Source organism: Schistocerca gregaria, chromosome 3 (assembly GCF_023897955.1).
Source record: "Schistocerca gregaria isolate iqSchGreg1 chromosome 3, iqSchGreg1.2, whole genome shotgun sequence".
NCBI lineage: Eukaryota > Metazoa > Arthropoda > Insecta > Orthoptera > Acrididae > Schistocerca > Schistocerca gregaria.
In genome coordinates, this window is record NC_064922.1 from 637,229,456 (window position 1) to 637,248,162 (window position 18,707).

Genomic DNA, 18,707 nt, shown 5'->3' on the forward strand with positions numbered 1-18,707 from the left:
GTCTGTGGTCATCAGTACTCTAGAACTTAAAACTACTTAAACCTAACTAACCTAAGGACATCACACACATCCATGCCCGAGGCTGGATTCGAACCTGCGACCGTAGCAGTCACGCGGTTCCAGACTGAAGCGCCTACAACCGCACTGCCCCACCGGCCGGCCAGTGAGTGTGTACTCCACTACTCCACTAATGCCCATTCAAAAGTCCCGCCCGCAGTTTGGCAGGAAAATGACCGCCGCATCATCCGGTTGGCGACTCTCTCCCTATACAGGCTCTGTGAGGCGTGTCGAGATACGGCCTCCTTTACCGGCTTAGTGCAGCAGCTCGACGTGGCATGGGCTCAAAAGGCAATTGGAAGCCCCCTGCAGAAATATTGAGTCCTGCCCTCTCTACAAAGTGCAGTCGTCCACGATTCCGCAAGTTTCACCGGTGCAAGATTTTGACCACGAACGTAATTCTAGATTATGTCTCGTAAATGCTCATGTCGGGTTGTATGGATGGCCAAATCTTTCGCTCGAATTGCCCAGAATGTTGTTCTAACCAATCTAGTAACGTTTGTGGTCCGGTATCATGCCGTACTGTCATTCACAAAATTCCATCGTTTTCTGGGAATATGAAGTCCTGGCTGCAAATGACCTCCAGGTAGCTGAACGTAATCGTTTTACCGAATGATCGGATCAGTTGGACCAGACAACCCATTCCATTCCTTGCAAACACACTCCACACCATTATGGACGCGCCTCCAGCTTGCAAAGTAAAGTGCCTTGTTGAGAACTTGAGTTTTTGGTTTCGTGGGGTCTCCGTCACACTGGAGCCCTAATATCAGCTCTTGGCAACTGGAATCGTGACTCATGTGACCAGGCCACAGTTTTCCAGTCGTCTAGGGTCCAGTAGGTACGGTCACGAGACCAGGAGAGGCGCTGCCGGCGATGTCGCTTGCTGATAGCAAAGGAACTCGCGACGGTTGTCTGCTGCCATAGCCCATTAACGCCAGACTTCGTCGCACTTTCCCAAAGGATGCGTTCATAGTACCGCCCATATTTATTTCTGCGATTACTTCATCCAGTGTTGCTTGTCTGTTACAACACGCTAATGGTGCTGCCCTTGGTCGTTAAGGGAAGGCCATTGGCCACTGCGTATTCGTGATGAGAGATAGTGAATGAAGCTTTGCATTCTCGGCAGATTTTACTCTCGGCTCAATGTTGAGACTGTGTATGTCGGAATACTGAATTACCGAAGTGGAGTGTTTCACGCATCTAGCTCCAACAACCGTTCCCCGTTCAAAGTCTGTTAATTCCAGTCATGCGGCCATAATCCCGTCGGAAACCTTTTCACACGAACCAACTGAGTACAAATGATATCTCCAGCAGTTTAATGCCCTTTTATATCCTGTGTACACGATACTACCGTCATCCGTTTATGTACATCTATCTATCCAATGACTTTTGTCATCTAAGCTTAGAAAGGCAGTATGACGGCTAAGACCTCTGTACTTCTTTTGGTTGGTTTGGTGAATACCACCACAACTTCCTATGCTGTGGTAACTTCTTCAATTCAGAATAGCATTACCACCAAATATTCTCTATTATTTGATTCTCCGCTACACCATTTACCTTGTATGATTCCCTCTGCAATCATGGAAGCTATTTCGTCATGTCTTCTATTATGCTGTCAATTCTTCCAGCCAGTGATTAAAATACTTCCGGGTACTATGCCGCGTCATTGCCAAAAACTAACAACAATAATAAACTAAAACCGACGTTTCGGCCGAATTACAACGGCCTTCCTCAGGGCAAGACTGGTTTTGCATGAGGATGGGTGCTTCTATTTATTACAGACTATCGATGTCTTACGTCATTGTTGTAAAACTTTTAAATGTCCCTATAATATGATTGGCTAGTAACGACGTGAGGGAAGATGAAAGGAAAGACGCTATCGTGGATATCCATGTCGTCAACGACTGGTAGGTGTCCGCCAATCAGCGTTCGGCTTCTGTTCGGCGAGTTTTCCTCCTGGTGTGCGCGGAACTGGACTGACAGTTGCTCTACAGATGTTTGTGCAGATACGTCTGTGTTCCTTGTAGCTTTTGCCCCGCGACCCCTCGCTGCCCGATTGATTGGGATGGCCAGCAGCCAGGACGCCGGGAGTTTGTGCCCATTATCTCTGTTGATGTTGTCAGATAATTTAATAATTTCGATCGCCTCCCGTATTTTGCGTTCTCGCAACCTCGATTCTTTCGCCAGTACTCGGGCTTCATGGAACTTGATAGGTTGTCCACAGTCACGGTGGTCTTCCACTATCACCGATTTATTAGGTTGTTGTACTCGTACGTAGCGTTCGTGTTCTGCTACTCGTAAGCTGACAGGTCTCCCGGTCTCTCCAATGTACGTAGTTCTTCACTATGGGACTTTGCGCATTTTACAGGATCGGATCCCACCAGATAGCTGCGATCGGGTGCGCTTATGCCTGTCATCTACGTGCTTCACCTGGCGGGAAAATATTACGAGCAGTTAGATGGAGTGGCAATGGGTTCTCCGCTCTTCCCTGTAGCTGCGGACATCTTCATGGTAGCCTTTGAGCAAACGGCCCTAGCTTCTGCTCTGTTACGTCCCAGTTGTTGGCTAAGACATATGGACGACGCATTCGTTATCTGGCCTCACGGTGAAGTGGAGTTGGGAAACTTCCTCCAGCACTTAGATAGCCTGCACAAAAATATAACGTTCACACATGAGACTGAAAACAATGGTACCTTGCCATTTCTGGATGTGGAAGTATACAGAGCTGCCGAAGGTAAACTGGGACACAAAGTGTACCGGAAACCAACGCACACTAATCGGTACCTGCACGCTGTGGCCACCACCACCCACCTCAAAAGTATTCTGTTCTGCATACGATAACTGCCCGAGCCTCCGGGTAAGCGATGAAAATAACGTCAAAGAAGAATTACAACACACGTTTCGTGCAAACGGCTATGATGACAGTATCATAAAAAAAGGTAGCTAAAACCAAAAGGAGCAAAACACGAGAAGAAGGCAAAGAAGAGAAGCTTCCACTGGTACACTTATCATATGTAAAAGGCGCCAGTGAAGGGCTAGGCAACGTCCTCCGCCGACGAGATCTCAAACGGATTTCTCGAAGCCGTCACAGGATCCACGAAATGATAGGTTCCACCAAGGATGTAGTCAACAATGTTAACACTGAAGGTGTTTACGAACTACGGTGTAAGTGCGGAGCTACCTACATAGGAGAAACAGAGAGACCTGTCAGCTTACGGGTAGCAGAACACGAACGTTACGTACGATTACAACAACATAATAAATCGGCGATAGCGGAACACGACCATGACTGTGGATAACCTATCAGGTTCTAGGAAGCCCGAGTACTGCTGAAAGAATCGTGAATGCGAGAACGCAGAACACGAGAGGCGATAGAAATTACACTACTGGCCATTAAAATTTTCTACACCAAGAAGAAATGCAGATGATAAACGGGTATTCAATGGACAAATATATTATACTAGAACTGACATGTGATTACATTTTCACGCACTTTGGGTCCATAGATCCTGAGAAAACAGTGTCTAGAACCATCTGCTCTGGTCGTAATAACAGCCTTCATACGCCTGGGCATTGAGTCAAACAGAGCTTGGATGGCGTGTACAGCTACAGCTGCCCATGCAACTTCAACACGATACCACACTTCATCAAGAGTAGTGACCGGCGTATTGTGACAAGCCAGTTGTTCGGCCGCCATTGACCAGACTTTTTCAATAGGTGAGAGACCTGGAGAATGTGCTCGTCAGGGCAGCAGTCGAACATTTTCTGTATCCAGACAGGCCCGTACGGGACCTGTAGCATGCGGTGGTGCATACTCCTGCTGAATTGTAGGGTTTGGCAGAGATAGAATGAAGGGTAGAGTCCGGCCTCAGTGGACGAGCGGTTCTAGGTGCTTCAGTCTGGACCCGCGCAACCGGTATGGTCGCAGGTTCGAATCCTGCCGCGGGCATGGATTAGTGTGATGTGCTTTGGTTAGTTAGGTTAAAGTAGGTCTAAGCTCTAGTCGACTGATGACCTCAGATGTTAAGTCCCATAGTGCTAAGAGCCGTTTGAACCAGTTTTGAAGGGTAGAGCCATGGGTTGTAACACATCTGAAATATAACGGCCACTGTTGAGAGTGCCGTCAATGCGAACAAGAGGTGACGAGAAGTGTAATCAATGGCACCCCATACCATCACGCCGGATGATACGCCAGTATGGCGACGACGAATACACGCTTCCAATGTGCATTCACCGCGATGTCGCCATACACGAATGCGACCATCATGTTGTTGTAAACACAACCTGGATTCATCCGAAAAAACGACGTTTTGCCATTCGTGCACCCAGTTTCGTCTTTCAGTACACCATCGCAGGCGCTCCTGTCTCTGATGCAGCGTCAAGGGTAACCGCAGCCATGGTCTCCGAGCTAATAGTCCATGCTGCTGCAAACGTCGTCGAACTGTTCGCGCAGATGGTTGTTGTCTTGCAAACGTCTCCATCTGCTGCCTCAGGGATCGAGATGTGGCTGCACGATCCGTTACAGCCATTCGGATAAGATGCCTGTTATTTCGACTGCTAGTGAGTTGTTTTAGTTTATTATTGTTGTTAGTTTTTAGCAATGACGTGGCATAGCACCCAGAAGAATTTTAATCATTATGACACCGGCCGCGGAAGACTTATATCTTCTAGTCAGTGTTTACCTCTTATTGCTTTTCCCTATAATTTTTCAGATCAGCCGGGCCGGAGTGGGCGAGCGGTTCTAGGCACTATAGTCTGAAACCGTGCGACCGCTACTGTCGCAGGTTCGTATACTGCCTTGGGCATGGATGTGTGTGATGTCCATAGGTTAGTTAGGTTTAAGTAGTTCTAAGTTCTAGGGGACTGATGATCTTAGAAATTAAGTCCCATAGTGCTAAGAGTCATTTGAACAATTTTCGGAAAATCTCAATTTCTGTCTTAAATGTTCAGCATGCATCTATAGCATCAAAACACAATAGGTTTGATTGTCTTCTTTTTCGGCTTTCTCATAGTCTATCGACATTCACATCTGCATTATTATTCTGCAGTTCACAGTGCATTTTTTTTTTTTCGAGCTACCACTTTCAACCTCATTCTCCACCGTTCCATTCTGGATTAGTACGTGGTAAAAATGACCAGATAAATCTTTCCTTGCGATCTCTAATGTCTCTAATTTTATTACGATCGTCATTTCTGGGTAAGTTCTAGGGTGACAGAGTTTGTGAGTCACATTCCATGAAAAGATCTTGCAGTACTGAAAAGATCTTTGTTTTAATGCGTGCCACCCCAAGTAGCTTAACATGTACTCGCAACCCACTCCCCTATTTCGCGATAATACAAAACGAGCCGTGTGTCAATAGTTTCTCTGAGGCATTTCAAATTTTTCGAACACAGTGAATGTTCCAGAATACTACTGCAAATCGAAGTCGACGATGTCAATGATCCACTTGCATGTAATGCAATGCTCCAAACGTGCATTCTCAGAAAACTGGTACTCAAATCTATATCACATGTTAACTGATGTAAGAACCTCTTCAAAAACTGTACTATAGAAATGTCAAAACGCCCATACAACACTGTAATTGGAGAAGAAACGTAGATATACTGACAAGAGGCGGAAAGAATGTAGAAATCAGCTGTTTAGATGCTCCAAGGCAAAAAGATATCACTGTCTATGTTAAACAGTTTCAACATTCAATGTGGGGAGTACGTGGGATCAGAAAAGGGATCACCTAACTTAAGACACATGAAGAAGTTACGTATGTACTGTATTCATTGAAATACCTGACGATATCTCTTCTTCACCGACGTGAAAGTATTTATCGTCTGGTAAGAACAACACTAGAGCCTCTAGCGGTGAGTAATTCAGCTGTATGATTAAGTTTGTTTTTAGCATATTTCTACATAATTAAAGAATTAGTTCTTACATTTTTGCATTGTAAGCGCCAGTAAAGTACGAAGAGACAAGAAAGACTATAAAATATACGTAAACAGTGCAACTTGGTCATGAAGAAATTTTTTGGGACTATATTTTACTCTGCTTAAAGCAACAGAACATAAACACAATGCATGAGACGCACAACTATTTTGTACGGAGTACAGTGATTCGCATATTCTAACATTACATTCGATTTTCCAGTACGTGAATGATTTGGTAAATGTAATTATTATTATTATTATTATTATTATTATTTTATTATTTTTTTTTTTTTGCAAGACAACGGCGTTGAAGATTATAGGCGCTTCTGTCACAGAAATATCAGCATTTGCAGACTTTTTCTCCTGTATTGGACAACAGTATTATACAGCTTTCGACTTATCATCACATCTGTGTGGTTTTCTCTTCAGCTGCAGTTATCGTGGCTTATTTGATATGTTAGATAATAAAAGTGTGGCATTTCATACAAGTTTAGGGTGTTCCACATTCAGAGATCTAGCGAGAAGAGTAGCGAATAAAACTTCAAGTTGCTGGGTACACACACGATGTCTTTCTGCGAAAGGTCGGGTCTTCTGCTGTTTAGTAACCATCTTTTGTTCATAAAAGAAAAGGACATTCTTCAGTGAATATAAGCACGCTACCAGGGAATCGTAAACAAAATTTTCCTTAAATGTGCGCTTCATATCTCCTATTTTCATTTGGAAACTAAAGAAAGACAAATGTATTGTAACTGTTCAGTTATTGCCTGTTTTATTGTACTACGTACGTTCCCTTGTGTAAAATCTATGTCACAAATGAATAAGAATGATATTATTTGCAATCTTTCGATATTGTATTGAAACGTATGGCTTAAAACAACTTGGATCGCTGCTGTCACAATGTATAACAAGAGTGAGCAGGGGAGTTGTGACTGTGTGTTACACTTTGCCGATACTCACAGAAGTCACTCTTTTATTAACCGTTTCCATAAAAAGAAAAGAACTTTTTTTTAGTTACATTGGACATGTCACCTCCATTGCTTAAACGACGGAAGAAAAGGCAGTACTGAAACGTTTACAGCTATTATTCTGCAATAGGTCACCGACGAAATTCTTACGTTCTCCAGCTTTTGCTGTGTCGTAGCGCTAGCTTTTTACGGTTTTGTGTTTGTGTTTGTGTTTGTGTGTGTGTGTGTGTGTGTGTGTGTGTGTGTGTGTGTGTGTGTCGTCGGCTGTCAAAGACGTCAATCCGCTGCTTTCCTGTAAGTTGCTTGAATACGCTTTTTTGTTTCCTAATGCGAGACATAATAAGTGAGGACAGCGACTGCCAGTTCCAGAAGCTGTTGAATCCTTTCACTACAAAATTTACGCAGTTCCAAAACCAGAATAGGGAAGATGTTACGAGAACTGGTGCGAATTCATGCGGAAGTGTTTCAGTTTTAAAGTGGAATGTAATGAGGAAATTTAAAATCGGTTTGACTGTTTTTTTTATATCACTTAAAACTCGGACCTAATTAATCTACATCCGTGTTCTACAAGCACTTTAGTATCACAATTGTCTATTTATTTCCATGAAATCTAAACCGTCTCTTTAAGTTGGTTCAGACGAATATTTTCCCTTCGGCACGTAGATGCGACTTTCTATGTCGATAAGCTTCTTTGATCAACGACATATTGAAATATGTTGGGAAAACAAGCAAATTTTCTTTACGAATCACTACTTTGGCGATGTAAATAAATTACAGAGCAAGAAATAATGTGCATATGTTGCATTTCTTGTTGCTTCCTAGTACGAAAAGACCAATGCGGAGATATAGCCATTAAATTTCTACACTTCAGGAAAATAAATATTGTTTGCCGTAATCGCAGAAATTCGGATAACTAATTCCCCGTCTTATATTGTACTTTGTATTTTTTGTGGAATACGTTTAAAGGCTCGTAGAAATAGTAGCGTGGCCTAGTATTCTATCACGGCACTGCAGCCCTTTCAAAAGTTCTCTCTTACTTTAAAGCGGTATCTGGACGGAACGGTGGCAGATAGAATGCATGTTACTCGTATATACTGACGTTCAGGAGTTAGTATTAATATTAACAGTCTTAGTGACAGATCATCTTTTATCGTTGCTCCCATTAAAAACTGGTGTCAGTACAAATTTATAACATATCGATCGTAAGAGTGGGTGCCAGAAATTTGCTGAGGTGATGTATTTAACTTGTCGTAGTCAAAACCGGTAACCTTCACCACATGTATTAAATAGATTAGATCTGCAGGATCACTAAAATAAAGATTCGGTTTAGAAACACGTGTCTATTTTCCACAGTAATATGTCAAGCACATTAATAAACAGTGAAACACATTAACAATGAAAAGGACGAAATACCTTCTGATTGGAACGTCATCGATAATTCACAGAAATCTGTAGTAATCACCGATAGGTGTTATCCAACCGGTGGGGTTTTACATTAAACAGTATATGTTTATTTTTAGGCAGTGGCAGGTAGCAGGCCGAGGTATGTGAACATTGTAATACATACAGAAGCCGAGCCAGGCGGTGCAGTGGTTAGCTCACTGGACTCGCATAAGGGAGGACGACGGTTCAGACCCGCGTCACGCTATTCTGAGTTACGTTTTTCTTGATTTCCCTTAATCCCTTCAGACAAATTCCGGGATTGTTCCGTTGAAAGAGCACGATCGACTTCTCTTCCCCGTCCTTCGCTAACTTGTTGGTACTGATAACCTCGTTTGGTCCCCCTTCCCGAACCAACCAACCAACGTACAGAATTGAAATCTTCAGAAAACTTTCTTCTGTTTCCTTCATGCCTGTTACCCTTAGCTAAAACACTTCTACGAGTTAATTTAACTTAATAAGTACAAAGAATTGCTGCGAAATAAAACGGTGCTTATTTTACCAATCGTGAAAGCATCAGATACATGCTCAGTGTCCAATATGAAATTTGCAAAGAAATATTGGAAGGATATTTTAAAGACGTATCATGAACTTGGTACACGCACAGACGGTGACGGAAAAAATTGAGAAACGGACTTACACATAAGAGAACTATATTTCCGAATGTAGTAGTAATAGGTCTCAATCGTAACAGTACACTACATATATACAACACGGTGTGTGGTTGTTTGCAGAAGAGGCACGGTGATTCCGCGATTGATGACGGAGAAGGCTAAACGTATTAATTTGAGGTAAGGACCTCCAGTCCTGTAACAACCGAGTCGGAAGTTACAAGCGAATATCTTCCTCACACCTCAGACAGTGAAATACATGTAACGGTCCTATTATTGCTAAGTTTGTTGGGTTGGCCACTTTCAGAGATGGTAGTATGGAATAAACCGAGAAAAAAATGTACAGCTATAATGGGCTCTGAAAAGCATATCTTAAGTTTTGAGCACACGTCCATCCTCGCTATTGTTAAGCGCATGTCTTCTATTGCACAAGCGTCTTTAACTCTTAAGTTATTCATTGTAGTGCCTATGTTTACTAGACACGTTTTCCTTATGTTGGTGAATACGGTTATATCTGAAAGATATCTACCGTATAATCGTAGCGCATACACGTACTCCGCCATCAGAGAACCAGAACGATTTCTGCTTAAAGCTGTCGGTCATTTTCGGAGCAGGTTCTCTTATCTCACATTAGTATATCTACCCTTTTCCACCATCCCTGTAAGTTAATAACGACTTCACGGAAATTCACTGTACATGAAGACGTACTAAATGCTTCCAAGCTGGGCGAGTAGTGCTGTGTTACTGTTTCTCAGGACGACTTAGATCTCTCTCCGTAATGCCAATATCACACCAGGAGTTTCAGGAACATCACTGCAGTATGACGTTACTCGCTGTTCTCCTTATGTTCACACAGTCTTCTACTGAAACTATGCCTATCCCTTATTTACCATCAGAATCGTATTTCAAACATCGTAGTCTAACGGTAATCGAAATAATTTATAGATACGACCATCCTATTATCTGTTTGACGCTATTGTTATGTGTATTCATCTTTAATTTTTACAGTCGTCATTACTATATCTATTCTTCCTTATGGTCTTATCCGGTGTCTTCCTGAGGTCTGAATGTCAGTCTAGATTTCGCAACGTTAACGGCAGAGAGGTATTGGATTCGATTTCCTGTGGCCATTGCTTCCCCCCGGGACAACATCCGTGTACACCATCTTTCTGCGTCTGGTGTTATCCGTGTGAAAGTGCGAGATATTTTCAAAGTGTGTAACTGGCCTGGCATGGGTATCAGCCTAGTAGCCACGTAATCGTCTATGGGAAACAGCCTAAAAGTCACATCGAGTCTGGCCGGCACACCCGCCCTGAGGTTACGTGAGGATTTTTTGTAAGGATATTCGGTGTTGCATAGATACTGTGTATCTATCAAGATATGAAGATGCTGTGTATCGGAATGCGTCAGGAGTAAAAATAAAATAAGTTTGGCGAGTAAGAGGAAATTATTTGATGAAAGTAGTAGTTAAAGTGAAATTTTTAGAGAAGTGTGTGGGAAGTGGAGGTTTTTAGTTCCTTAGGCAATGTAAAGCTGTAATGTGCTCAGGCGAAGCTAACTAATGGCTGTAAAATGTAACTTCTACCGTAGGAAAAGTTTTCGAATGAAAGGTATAGGTACCTAAATATACGTTATATTTGAAAGTTATTTTGTTAAAAACATTTATTTGTTATCGGGTGGAGAGCTCAAAAGCACCATTAGCTAGTAATGTTGCTTACTGAGCAACCGTCTGCGCCAGCTGGGCAGCACAGCAGATTTCCAGAGCTATTCTGATCTGTCTTGTTACACACCAAAAATATTAGACAAAGTCAGATCTAAGAGACTCATATTGAGGGAAGATAGAACAGGAAGTTCAATGGAACCATACCAGCAGCAGCCTTAAAAGAAGCTGTAGAACGAAGGAAAATTTAAGGAGGTGGGATGGATGGTGATATAAACTGTCATCCTCTACAATACAAGTCAAATGTGCTGAGCATAGCACAAGAAGGCTCATACCATTAGAAGCTTTTCTGGTTACCATGCATAAAATAGACACATGATTCGCAATCAGGTGGATAGTTACGCCCATGCATCTGACCATTTGGCATAGCACCACAGTGCATAGTTATTATTTCAATATACGGTATATAATGTGGTGGGGATTGGTGATTACTGGTCAGTCAATACTTGGTGTCGAATAAAACTACCGTCAGTGGCTTTTCGACATTAAGTACTACCACATCCGGTAGTGTAGGGGCGGTAGTAAAAGTAAACAGTATTGCTGATCAAAGTAGGAACAAATTGTAGTCTCTGGTCCACTAATTAATTTCAAGTGTTTAATCATGCATAAGGGGAATACATGCCATCAGGCTTTCGAAAAAAAATGTGGTCCACACAGCTGCGAAGAGGCAAGGGCGGAAAAGTAAGGGAAATATCGCACATTCATGTGATTAGCTCATGCATCCAACCTGTTAACAAAAATAACATACAGAAAAAATGCAAGCGAAAATTGAGGCTCAGTCATCAGTTTGTCCTTATGGAAGCTAAAGCCACCGGAGAGGCACCCCTGAAGTTGCTCCAGCCAACGGAAGCTGGACTACAGAAAAATCACACTCATATGATTTGCCACCTAGAAAGAGCGTTACATAACCTGTTGTAAGGTGATCGAAATTTATGAGAAAAATAGGGGTAAGCTATAGAAAAAGACGGGTAGTATATAAACCTGCAACAAAGAAGATGGGACCAAAACCGAAGTACTTTGCATTTAATTTAACACAGGTACGCAGCCCACTGCTCCAACAGTTCAATGCTAGAAGTAAAAGAAATGTTCTGGAGTGGTATTAAAATGAAGGGTAAGAGGACATCAATGACAAGATTCGATGATGACATTGCTATCCTCAGCGAAAGTGAAGAACAATTACAGGACCTGTTGAATGGAGTGAAGAGTGTAATGAGTACAGAATATTATTTAAGATTGAACCAAGAAAAGGCAATAGTAATGGGAAGTAGCACAAACGGGGTTAGAGAGAAAATTAAGATCAAAATTAATGGTCGTGAAATAGACACAATTAAGGATTATTACTAACTTGAAAACACAAAGCACGGAGGAAAGGAAAGGCAGAATAGAAGAGGCAGAGAGAGCGTTGTTGGGCAACAGAGGCTTACTGACATCAAATATAGGCCATTATTTAAGAAAGAAATTCCATAGAATGTCCGTTTGGAGAACAATATTCTACAGTAGTGAATCGTGGACAGAGGAAAACCGCATCAGAAGGGAATCGAATCGTTTGAGCTATGGTGCTATGGTGCTACAGAATAACGTTGAAAATTAGGTTGACTGATAAGGTGAGGAATGTGGAGGTTCTCCACAGCATAGGTGATGACACAGCATCGGTGACGAAAAGAATATGTAGCCAACACTGACAAGCAGAGGGACAGGCTTTTAGGGTGTGTGTTAAAACATTAGGGAACAACCTTCACGTCACTTGAGAGATCGGAAGATGGAGACAGAGACTGACGCCTGAAAAAAAATGTTAATAGCGAAACCTGACACGGTTTGAACCACACAATAACGTAAGAAAACGTTCTTCAGTAACATGTATCCGCAAATATTTGCGAGGCACTTGCAAATCTGTTCTTACGAGCAGCCAATGATCTCGGTATGACATACTGTGTAAGTTAGAAATGTAATCTCTTCGACTGGGACCAGATGTACTTGGATTTCAATATCACTCGTAGCATCTGGATAGAGAATGTAGTACACTCTGATCTAAGCCATGCAATGCGTCAATATGATCCAAGAGGGCCGAGTCTGACATCCGTGTATCTTGGCTTTTCATCTCAAAATTGAGGAGTGCCACATTCCTACTGATACAGTTCATGAACTGGAGCTGCTACGTGTACAGTATTATCATGATTTAGATGATCCAGAGCCGTTTTAGAGACCGAAACTCATCGCACAGTACAGTGCACTACTGCATACGAATACGGCGATCAAAAATTGAACGAATCCTTTAACAGATATGACTTTATAGCAAATTATAACATTTATTGAGGTACTATTTCTTGTTAAAGTAGGCCTTAGGAGGTGTTCGAGGCCAATTAAATAGTTACATCTCAAACGAGTTTGTACTGCGTAGGGCTATATATCATAATAAAATGAAGGCATAATATTAGAAAGTCACGTCCTTTCCATATTTGATTCCGTAACGAGTAGTCAGCTAGCTAAGTTGCACATAACTATTCAGCTTATGTCTGCATAAGCGCCTGAATCTCACGACCTTGTGTTGATTTTCTGTGCGGATCAGAAGAGAAAATCAGTGGTTAGGCTATAGTTGCGTTTGGCTACTCAACTACAGTTTATCACAGAAGATAAAGGTCGGTTGGGTACAACTGAAAGAGTACATCGACGCTATGCATTACGTAGGTAGAATTTCGGTGCTACATTTACCGGTCATCTCTCAACAGGTAAGCTCAATCTGTTAGTTCTGTAGGAAGTTATTATAGTATGAATGGGGAATGTGGCGCCCGAAGGAATAAGGCTTTATTTTGTGGCTACGGTTTTCATACAGTATTTCCAAAAGCGTTAAAAACGATTGTTCATTTCAGATTATCCCGTACAAAAATTATTACGCTTGCCGAAATGTTGTCGTCTATGTATAATGTAAGATGAGTACGTGTTTTACTGCTGTCATACTGAGAGACGCCTGACGTTTTTACTTCGTAACCTTATTCGGGCCTAGGTAAATACATATTTCATTTATTTTTTTCAACTTTAAGTACGGTGTTTTCAGATATAGAGACGAATGTGTCAAAGACTGAAAGCCTGTGTTATCTGTTATATGTGTTATTAAAGGGGTTTGAATGAAGTACCATCAGGGGGTTTATCCCACTCTCAACGTCGAAATTTTTCGGCGAGTGTTTAGTTGTATATTTTCCTACCTCTGACGTCCAGTACAAACGAAAGTCTGTAAACCGTAGGTAAGAGATTGAGCTCCTTCTCGATTATTTGTATTTTAAATCACTCTTTATGAGTAGTTAATATGATGATGTTCAAATAGCAATGAAAACCAAATGATATAAATGAATACATTTGTACGTGCAAATACAGGCGGTGACACAAATAAACTATCAGTCATCAGTGACGTTAGAGTAGAGGCATGGGCGTCAAGTAGAGTCGTCACAGAGACCCAAAGTTACAGGGAAACGCTGTCGCAGTAGCGGACTCAATATCTACGTAAATCTGTTACTTTTTTCTGGGAGCGGTCGGAGCAGGCATGGAGATTAATCAAATATCCCATTTACATTTTAATCTGACGAGGCATGCAGATTCATTTCGATAGCTGCAAAGACACAAATTTCAGTTTCTCGAAGCCTTCTAACAATACAGACAGAACAGGGTGGATTACATCGTTTTACCAGGGATTACGGAGCGAGTTCACCTACGTTTCTGCATTTTGGTGATTATTCTGTCGGTTGGTTTGTCGTCAACTAATTCATGATTACTGCACCTTGGCATAATTTGACGATTTATATTCGATACTGAAAATGATTTATAAGTGTAAAGATAATGAGGTTTTATCAACATATGTATAGGAAATAGTATGTTTACTATCGCTACGCTTCTACTGATGGAAAGGCTTTCTACCTAAACTGTCACGAGGTGAATATAAAGCTAACGTTTGACACAGTTTTGCAGGAGAGTGTAATAACGTGGTCCTGAGGGGCTACGACGGAGCAAGTGCCGGCCGCAAGGTACTCACGGAGCGCCACTCAGTGGGACGTCGCCCTCGTTCACGTGGTGTCGCCCCCGTGTCCCGCGGCGCGGCGGTGCCTGCCTGCGGCTGTGACGTAGCGCTGCGTCCGCCCGCTCTCCACGGGCGCTGCCTAGCGACTGAGCGCCGGGTAGCCGCCCCTCGCAGCGCACGGCGCGCACGCGCGTCAGCCGTCCTCCGGCCGGCGTGCAGTAGTAGTTGCTTTGTGCGCTGCCGCGCCTCCGTTGCATGGTCGCGCTCGCCTTAATGACCCATAAATATGTGAAAAGCATTACTGGTCCTGCCTCCCGTGCGTCTCGCATCTCCAGCTACCTCACCTTAGCGGCCTACAGGCACCAGCTTCATCAAGCTGCTTGCTTGTCCGAACAAATGATCCTAAGAAGAATCTCCACCAAACAATAACACGAGCATGGTAGGAGGAAGGGTAGCCATGTAAACAAATATTCGTTACTACTCGCAGATTGCTTGAGAGATGAGGTTTGTCAGATGATTTCAAAATGTTACTGTTCTGTGGATTTTAAATGCTGTTTGCATCTAAATGCCGCCACTGGGCCTTGGCCGGCCGCCGTGGTCTAGCGGTTCTAGGCGCTCAGACCGGAACCGTGCGACTGCTACGGTTGCAGGTTCGAATCTTGCCTCGGGCATGGATGTCTGTGATGGCCTTAGGTTAGTTAGGTTTAAGTAGTTCTAAGTTCTAGGGGACTAATGACCACAGCAGTTCAGTCCCATAGTGCTCAGAGCCATTTGAACCATTTGAACTGGGCCTTGGCTAGATGTAAACAGTTTCTTTGATCTTAATTGAATGAACCGTCTCAATATGCAGCTCCTCCCCTCCTATTCGGATGTACTAGGGTGTCCTGAAAACTAATGCCTCCAGATTTTTTTATGTAGAAACTATTAAACCTATAAATTAAAAAAAGTCAAGACCATTTTGCGAATTGGTTCTTCACGTCTATACATTGGCTGTCCTCTGCCACTACAGTGCTACGAATTCCGACGTGTTACAGGATTGCTTGTAACGTAACTATGCTGGTGCGTAAGAAACAACGTGCTGTCATTGAATTTCGAATTTGATGCGTTCTTACACACACGGAGCATCCTATCCTTCACCATAACAACCCTGACCAGTCACGAGCGCTGTAGCATCTGAAACAATCTGACAGCTTGAGTTCACCTCTATTGATCATCCTCCATACCCTCCCGACTTGACCCATCTGGTTATCATCTGTTTCGAAAACTTAAACAACACTTTCGAGGACTTAAAAAAAAGCCTCTGAGCACTATGGGACTTTACGTCTGAGGTCATCAGTCCCCTAGAACTTAGAACTACTCAACCCTACCTAACCTAAGGACATCACACACATCCGTGCCAGAGGCAGGATTCGAACCTGCGACCGTAGTGGTCACGCGGATCCAGACTGTAGTGCCTACAACCACACGGCCACCACGGCCGGCTTCGAGGACTACACTTTGATTGTCATGAAGCAAAGCAAACAGAGGTGAGGCTGTGGCCCCACGGTAAAATAAACTATTCTTCAGTCCAGCACAAACTACCTGGTCTCTTGTTGGACGAGTATTTTCGTTGGAATGATGATTACATGAAATTACATATTTGTTGAAGTCATAATGATTTTCACCAAAAAATTTCGGAGACACTCTCTTTCATTACGCCCTTGTACATGATAAACTGTGAGGTGTGCAAATGGATTGAAAAGAGGTTCTCACTGACAAGTGATTCGTGGGTGCGATTCTCACTGAAATTAATAGAGATAACAGGGATAAAGGGGTTCATTGAATCTCTGGCCCTGATTACCTTCTACCCGACGAGTACTGTTACTGCTGGAGCTCCACCAACAGTACCCTTCTGCTTCATGTCATAACTAAGAGAACTTTCCTGTCTCGCGTATAGTACAAACTGGTGCACCAATTTTCCAGAGGCATCCGCTGCTCACTGGACCGGCACCATCTCTGACATGGTGAAATTCCTACCGCGACCTTAGGCGTGTGCGATTGTTCTCTTATGCCCTCCGATAGATGTTATCCGCAGCTGTCACAACCACCCAGCATCTGTGAAGACGTTCTAGCAGTCAGCAATGCAGCGTCACTTGTGATCCAAGTGATATTATTGTAAAAGCAGGCTTCCGTGGCCATTGTCACTGCCAATTAAATTTTTCTCAGCAACTACCCGCATTGTCAATATTTAAAATTGTTCAACGTTTTGGCTAATATGGCAAGTGGCCTTTCTCAGGGCTTGTGCTAAGTTGACTGCTGAGTGATAGACACTTTAGATCTCATATAGTGACGGAGGAAGCTGTTTTCGTAATCTGATAGGGTAATTGAGGAGGGGTATTAGGCGCTTTTTATAGGTTTTTATATTATTCCTTGTCATTGATGGTTAAAGACATGCTTGATTGGTGTTTACATACACTCCTGGAAATTGAAATAAGAACACCGTAAATTCATTGTCCCAGGAAGGGGAAACTTTATTGACACATTCCTGGGGTCAGATACATCACATGATCACACTGACAGAACCACTGGACAATAGACACAGGCAACAGAGCATGCACAATGTCGGCACCAGTACAGTCTATATCCACCTTTCGCAGCAATGCAGGCTGCTATTCTCCCATGGAGACGATAGTAGAGATGCTGGATGTATTCCTGTGGTACGGCTTGCCATGCCATTTCCACCTGGCGCCTCAGTTGGACCAGCGTTCGTGCTGGATGTGCAGACCGCGTGAGACGACGCTTCATCCAGTCCCAAACATGCTCAATGGGGGACAGAACCGGAGATCTTGCTGGCCAGGGTAGTTGACTTACACCTTCTAGAGCACGTTGGGTGGCACGGGATACATGCGGAAGTGCATTGTCCTGTTGGAACAGCAAGTTCCCTTGTCGGTCTAGGAATGGTAGAACGATGGGTTCGATGACGGTTTGGATGTACCTTGCACTATTCAGTGTCCCCTCGACGATCACCAGATGTGTACGGCCAGTGTAGGAGATCGCTCCCCACACCATGATGCCGGGTGTTGGCCCTGTGTGCCTCGGTCGTAAGTAGTCCTGATTGTGGCGCTCACCTGCATGGCGCCAAACACGCATACGACCATCATTGGCACCAAGGCAGAAGCGACTCTCATCGCTGAAGACGACACGTCTCCATTCGTCCCTCCATTCACGCCTGTCGCGACACCACTGGAGGCGGGCTGCACGATGTTGGGGAGTGAGCGGAAGACGGCCTAACGGTGTGCGGGACCGTAGCCCAGCTTCATGGAGACGGTTGCGAATGGTCCTTGCCGATACCCCAGAAACAACAGTGTCCCTAATTTGCTGGGAAGTGGCGTTGCGGTCCCCTGCGGTACAGCGTAGGATCCTACGGTCTTGGCGTGCATCCGTGCGTCGCTGCGGTCCGGTCCCAGGTCGACGGGCACGTGCACCTACCGCCGACCACTGGCGACAACATCGATGTACTGTGGAGACTTCACTCCCCACGTGTTGAGCAATTCGGCGGTACGTCCACCCGGCCTCCCGCATGCCCACTATACGCCCTCGCTCAAAGTCCGTCAACTGCACATACGGTTCACGTCCACACTGTCGCGGCATGCTACCAGTGTTAAAGACTGCGATGGAGCTCCGTATGCCACGGCAAACTGGCTGACACTGACGGCGGCGGTGCACCAATGCTGCGCAGCTAGCGCCATTCGACGGCCAACACCGCGGTTCCTGGTGTGTCCGCTGTGCCGTGCGTGTGATCATTGCTTGTACAGCCCTCTCGCAGTGTCCGGAGCAAGTATGGTGGGCATGACACACCGGTGTCAATGTGTTCTTTTTTCCATTTCCAGGAGTGCAATTTCTTGACATTGGTGGAACCAGGCGAATTTGAAATGGGCGGTTGCTGTGACGTAGCGCTGTTTTCCGGGTGCAGACTGCGGCGTGCTTGCGCTCTGTGTACGTACGATCAC

At 43.9% G+C, this 18,707-nt stretch overlaps 1 protein-coding gene across 2 annotated transcripts in view; it reads right to left on the bottom strand.

Annotated features, from left to right (window-relative positions):
• The window catches only part of LOC126355975 (dipeptidase 1-like), a 746,627-nt gene extending 731,796 nt beyond the window's left edge, over window positions 1-14,831 (bottom strand). For both annotated transcript variants that reach the window (XM_050006585.1, XM_050006584.1), the window contains exon 1: window positions 14,734-14,831. The gene's annotated coding sequence lies outside the window, so the exon portion shown is untranslated. The remainder of the gene's footprint in view (window positions 1-14,733) is intronic.
• Window positions 14,832-18,707: the final 3,876 nt, after the last annotated feature.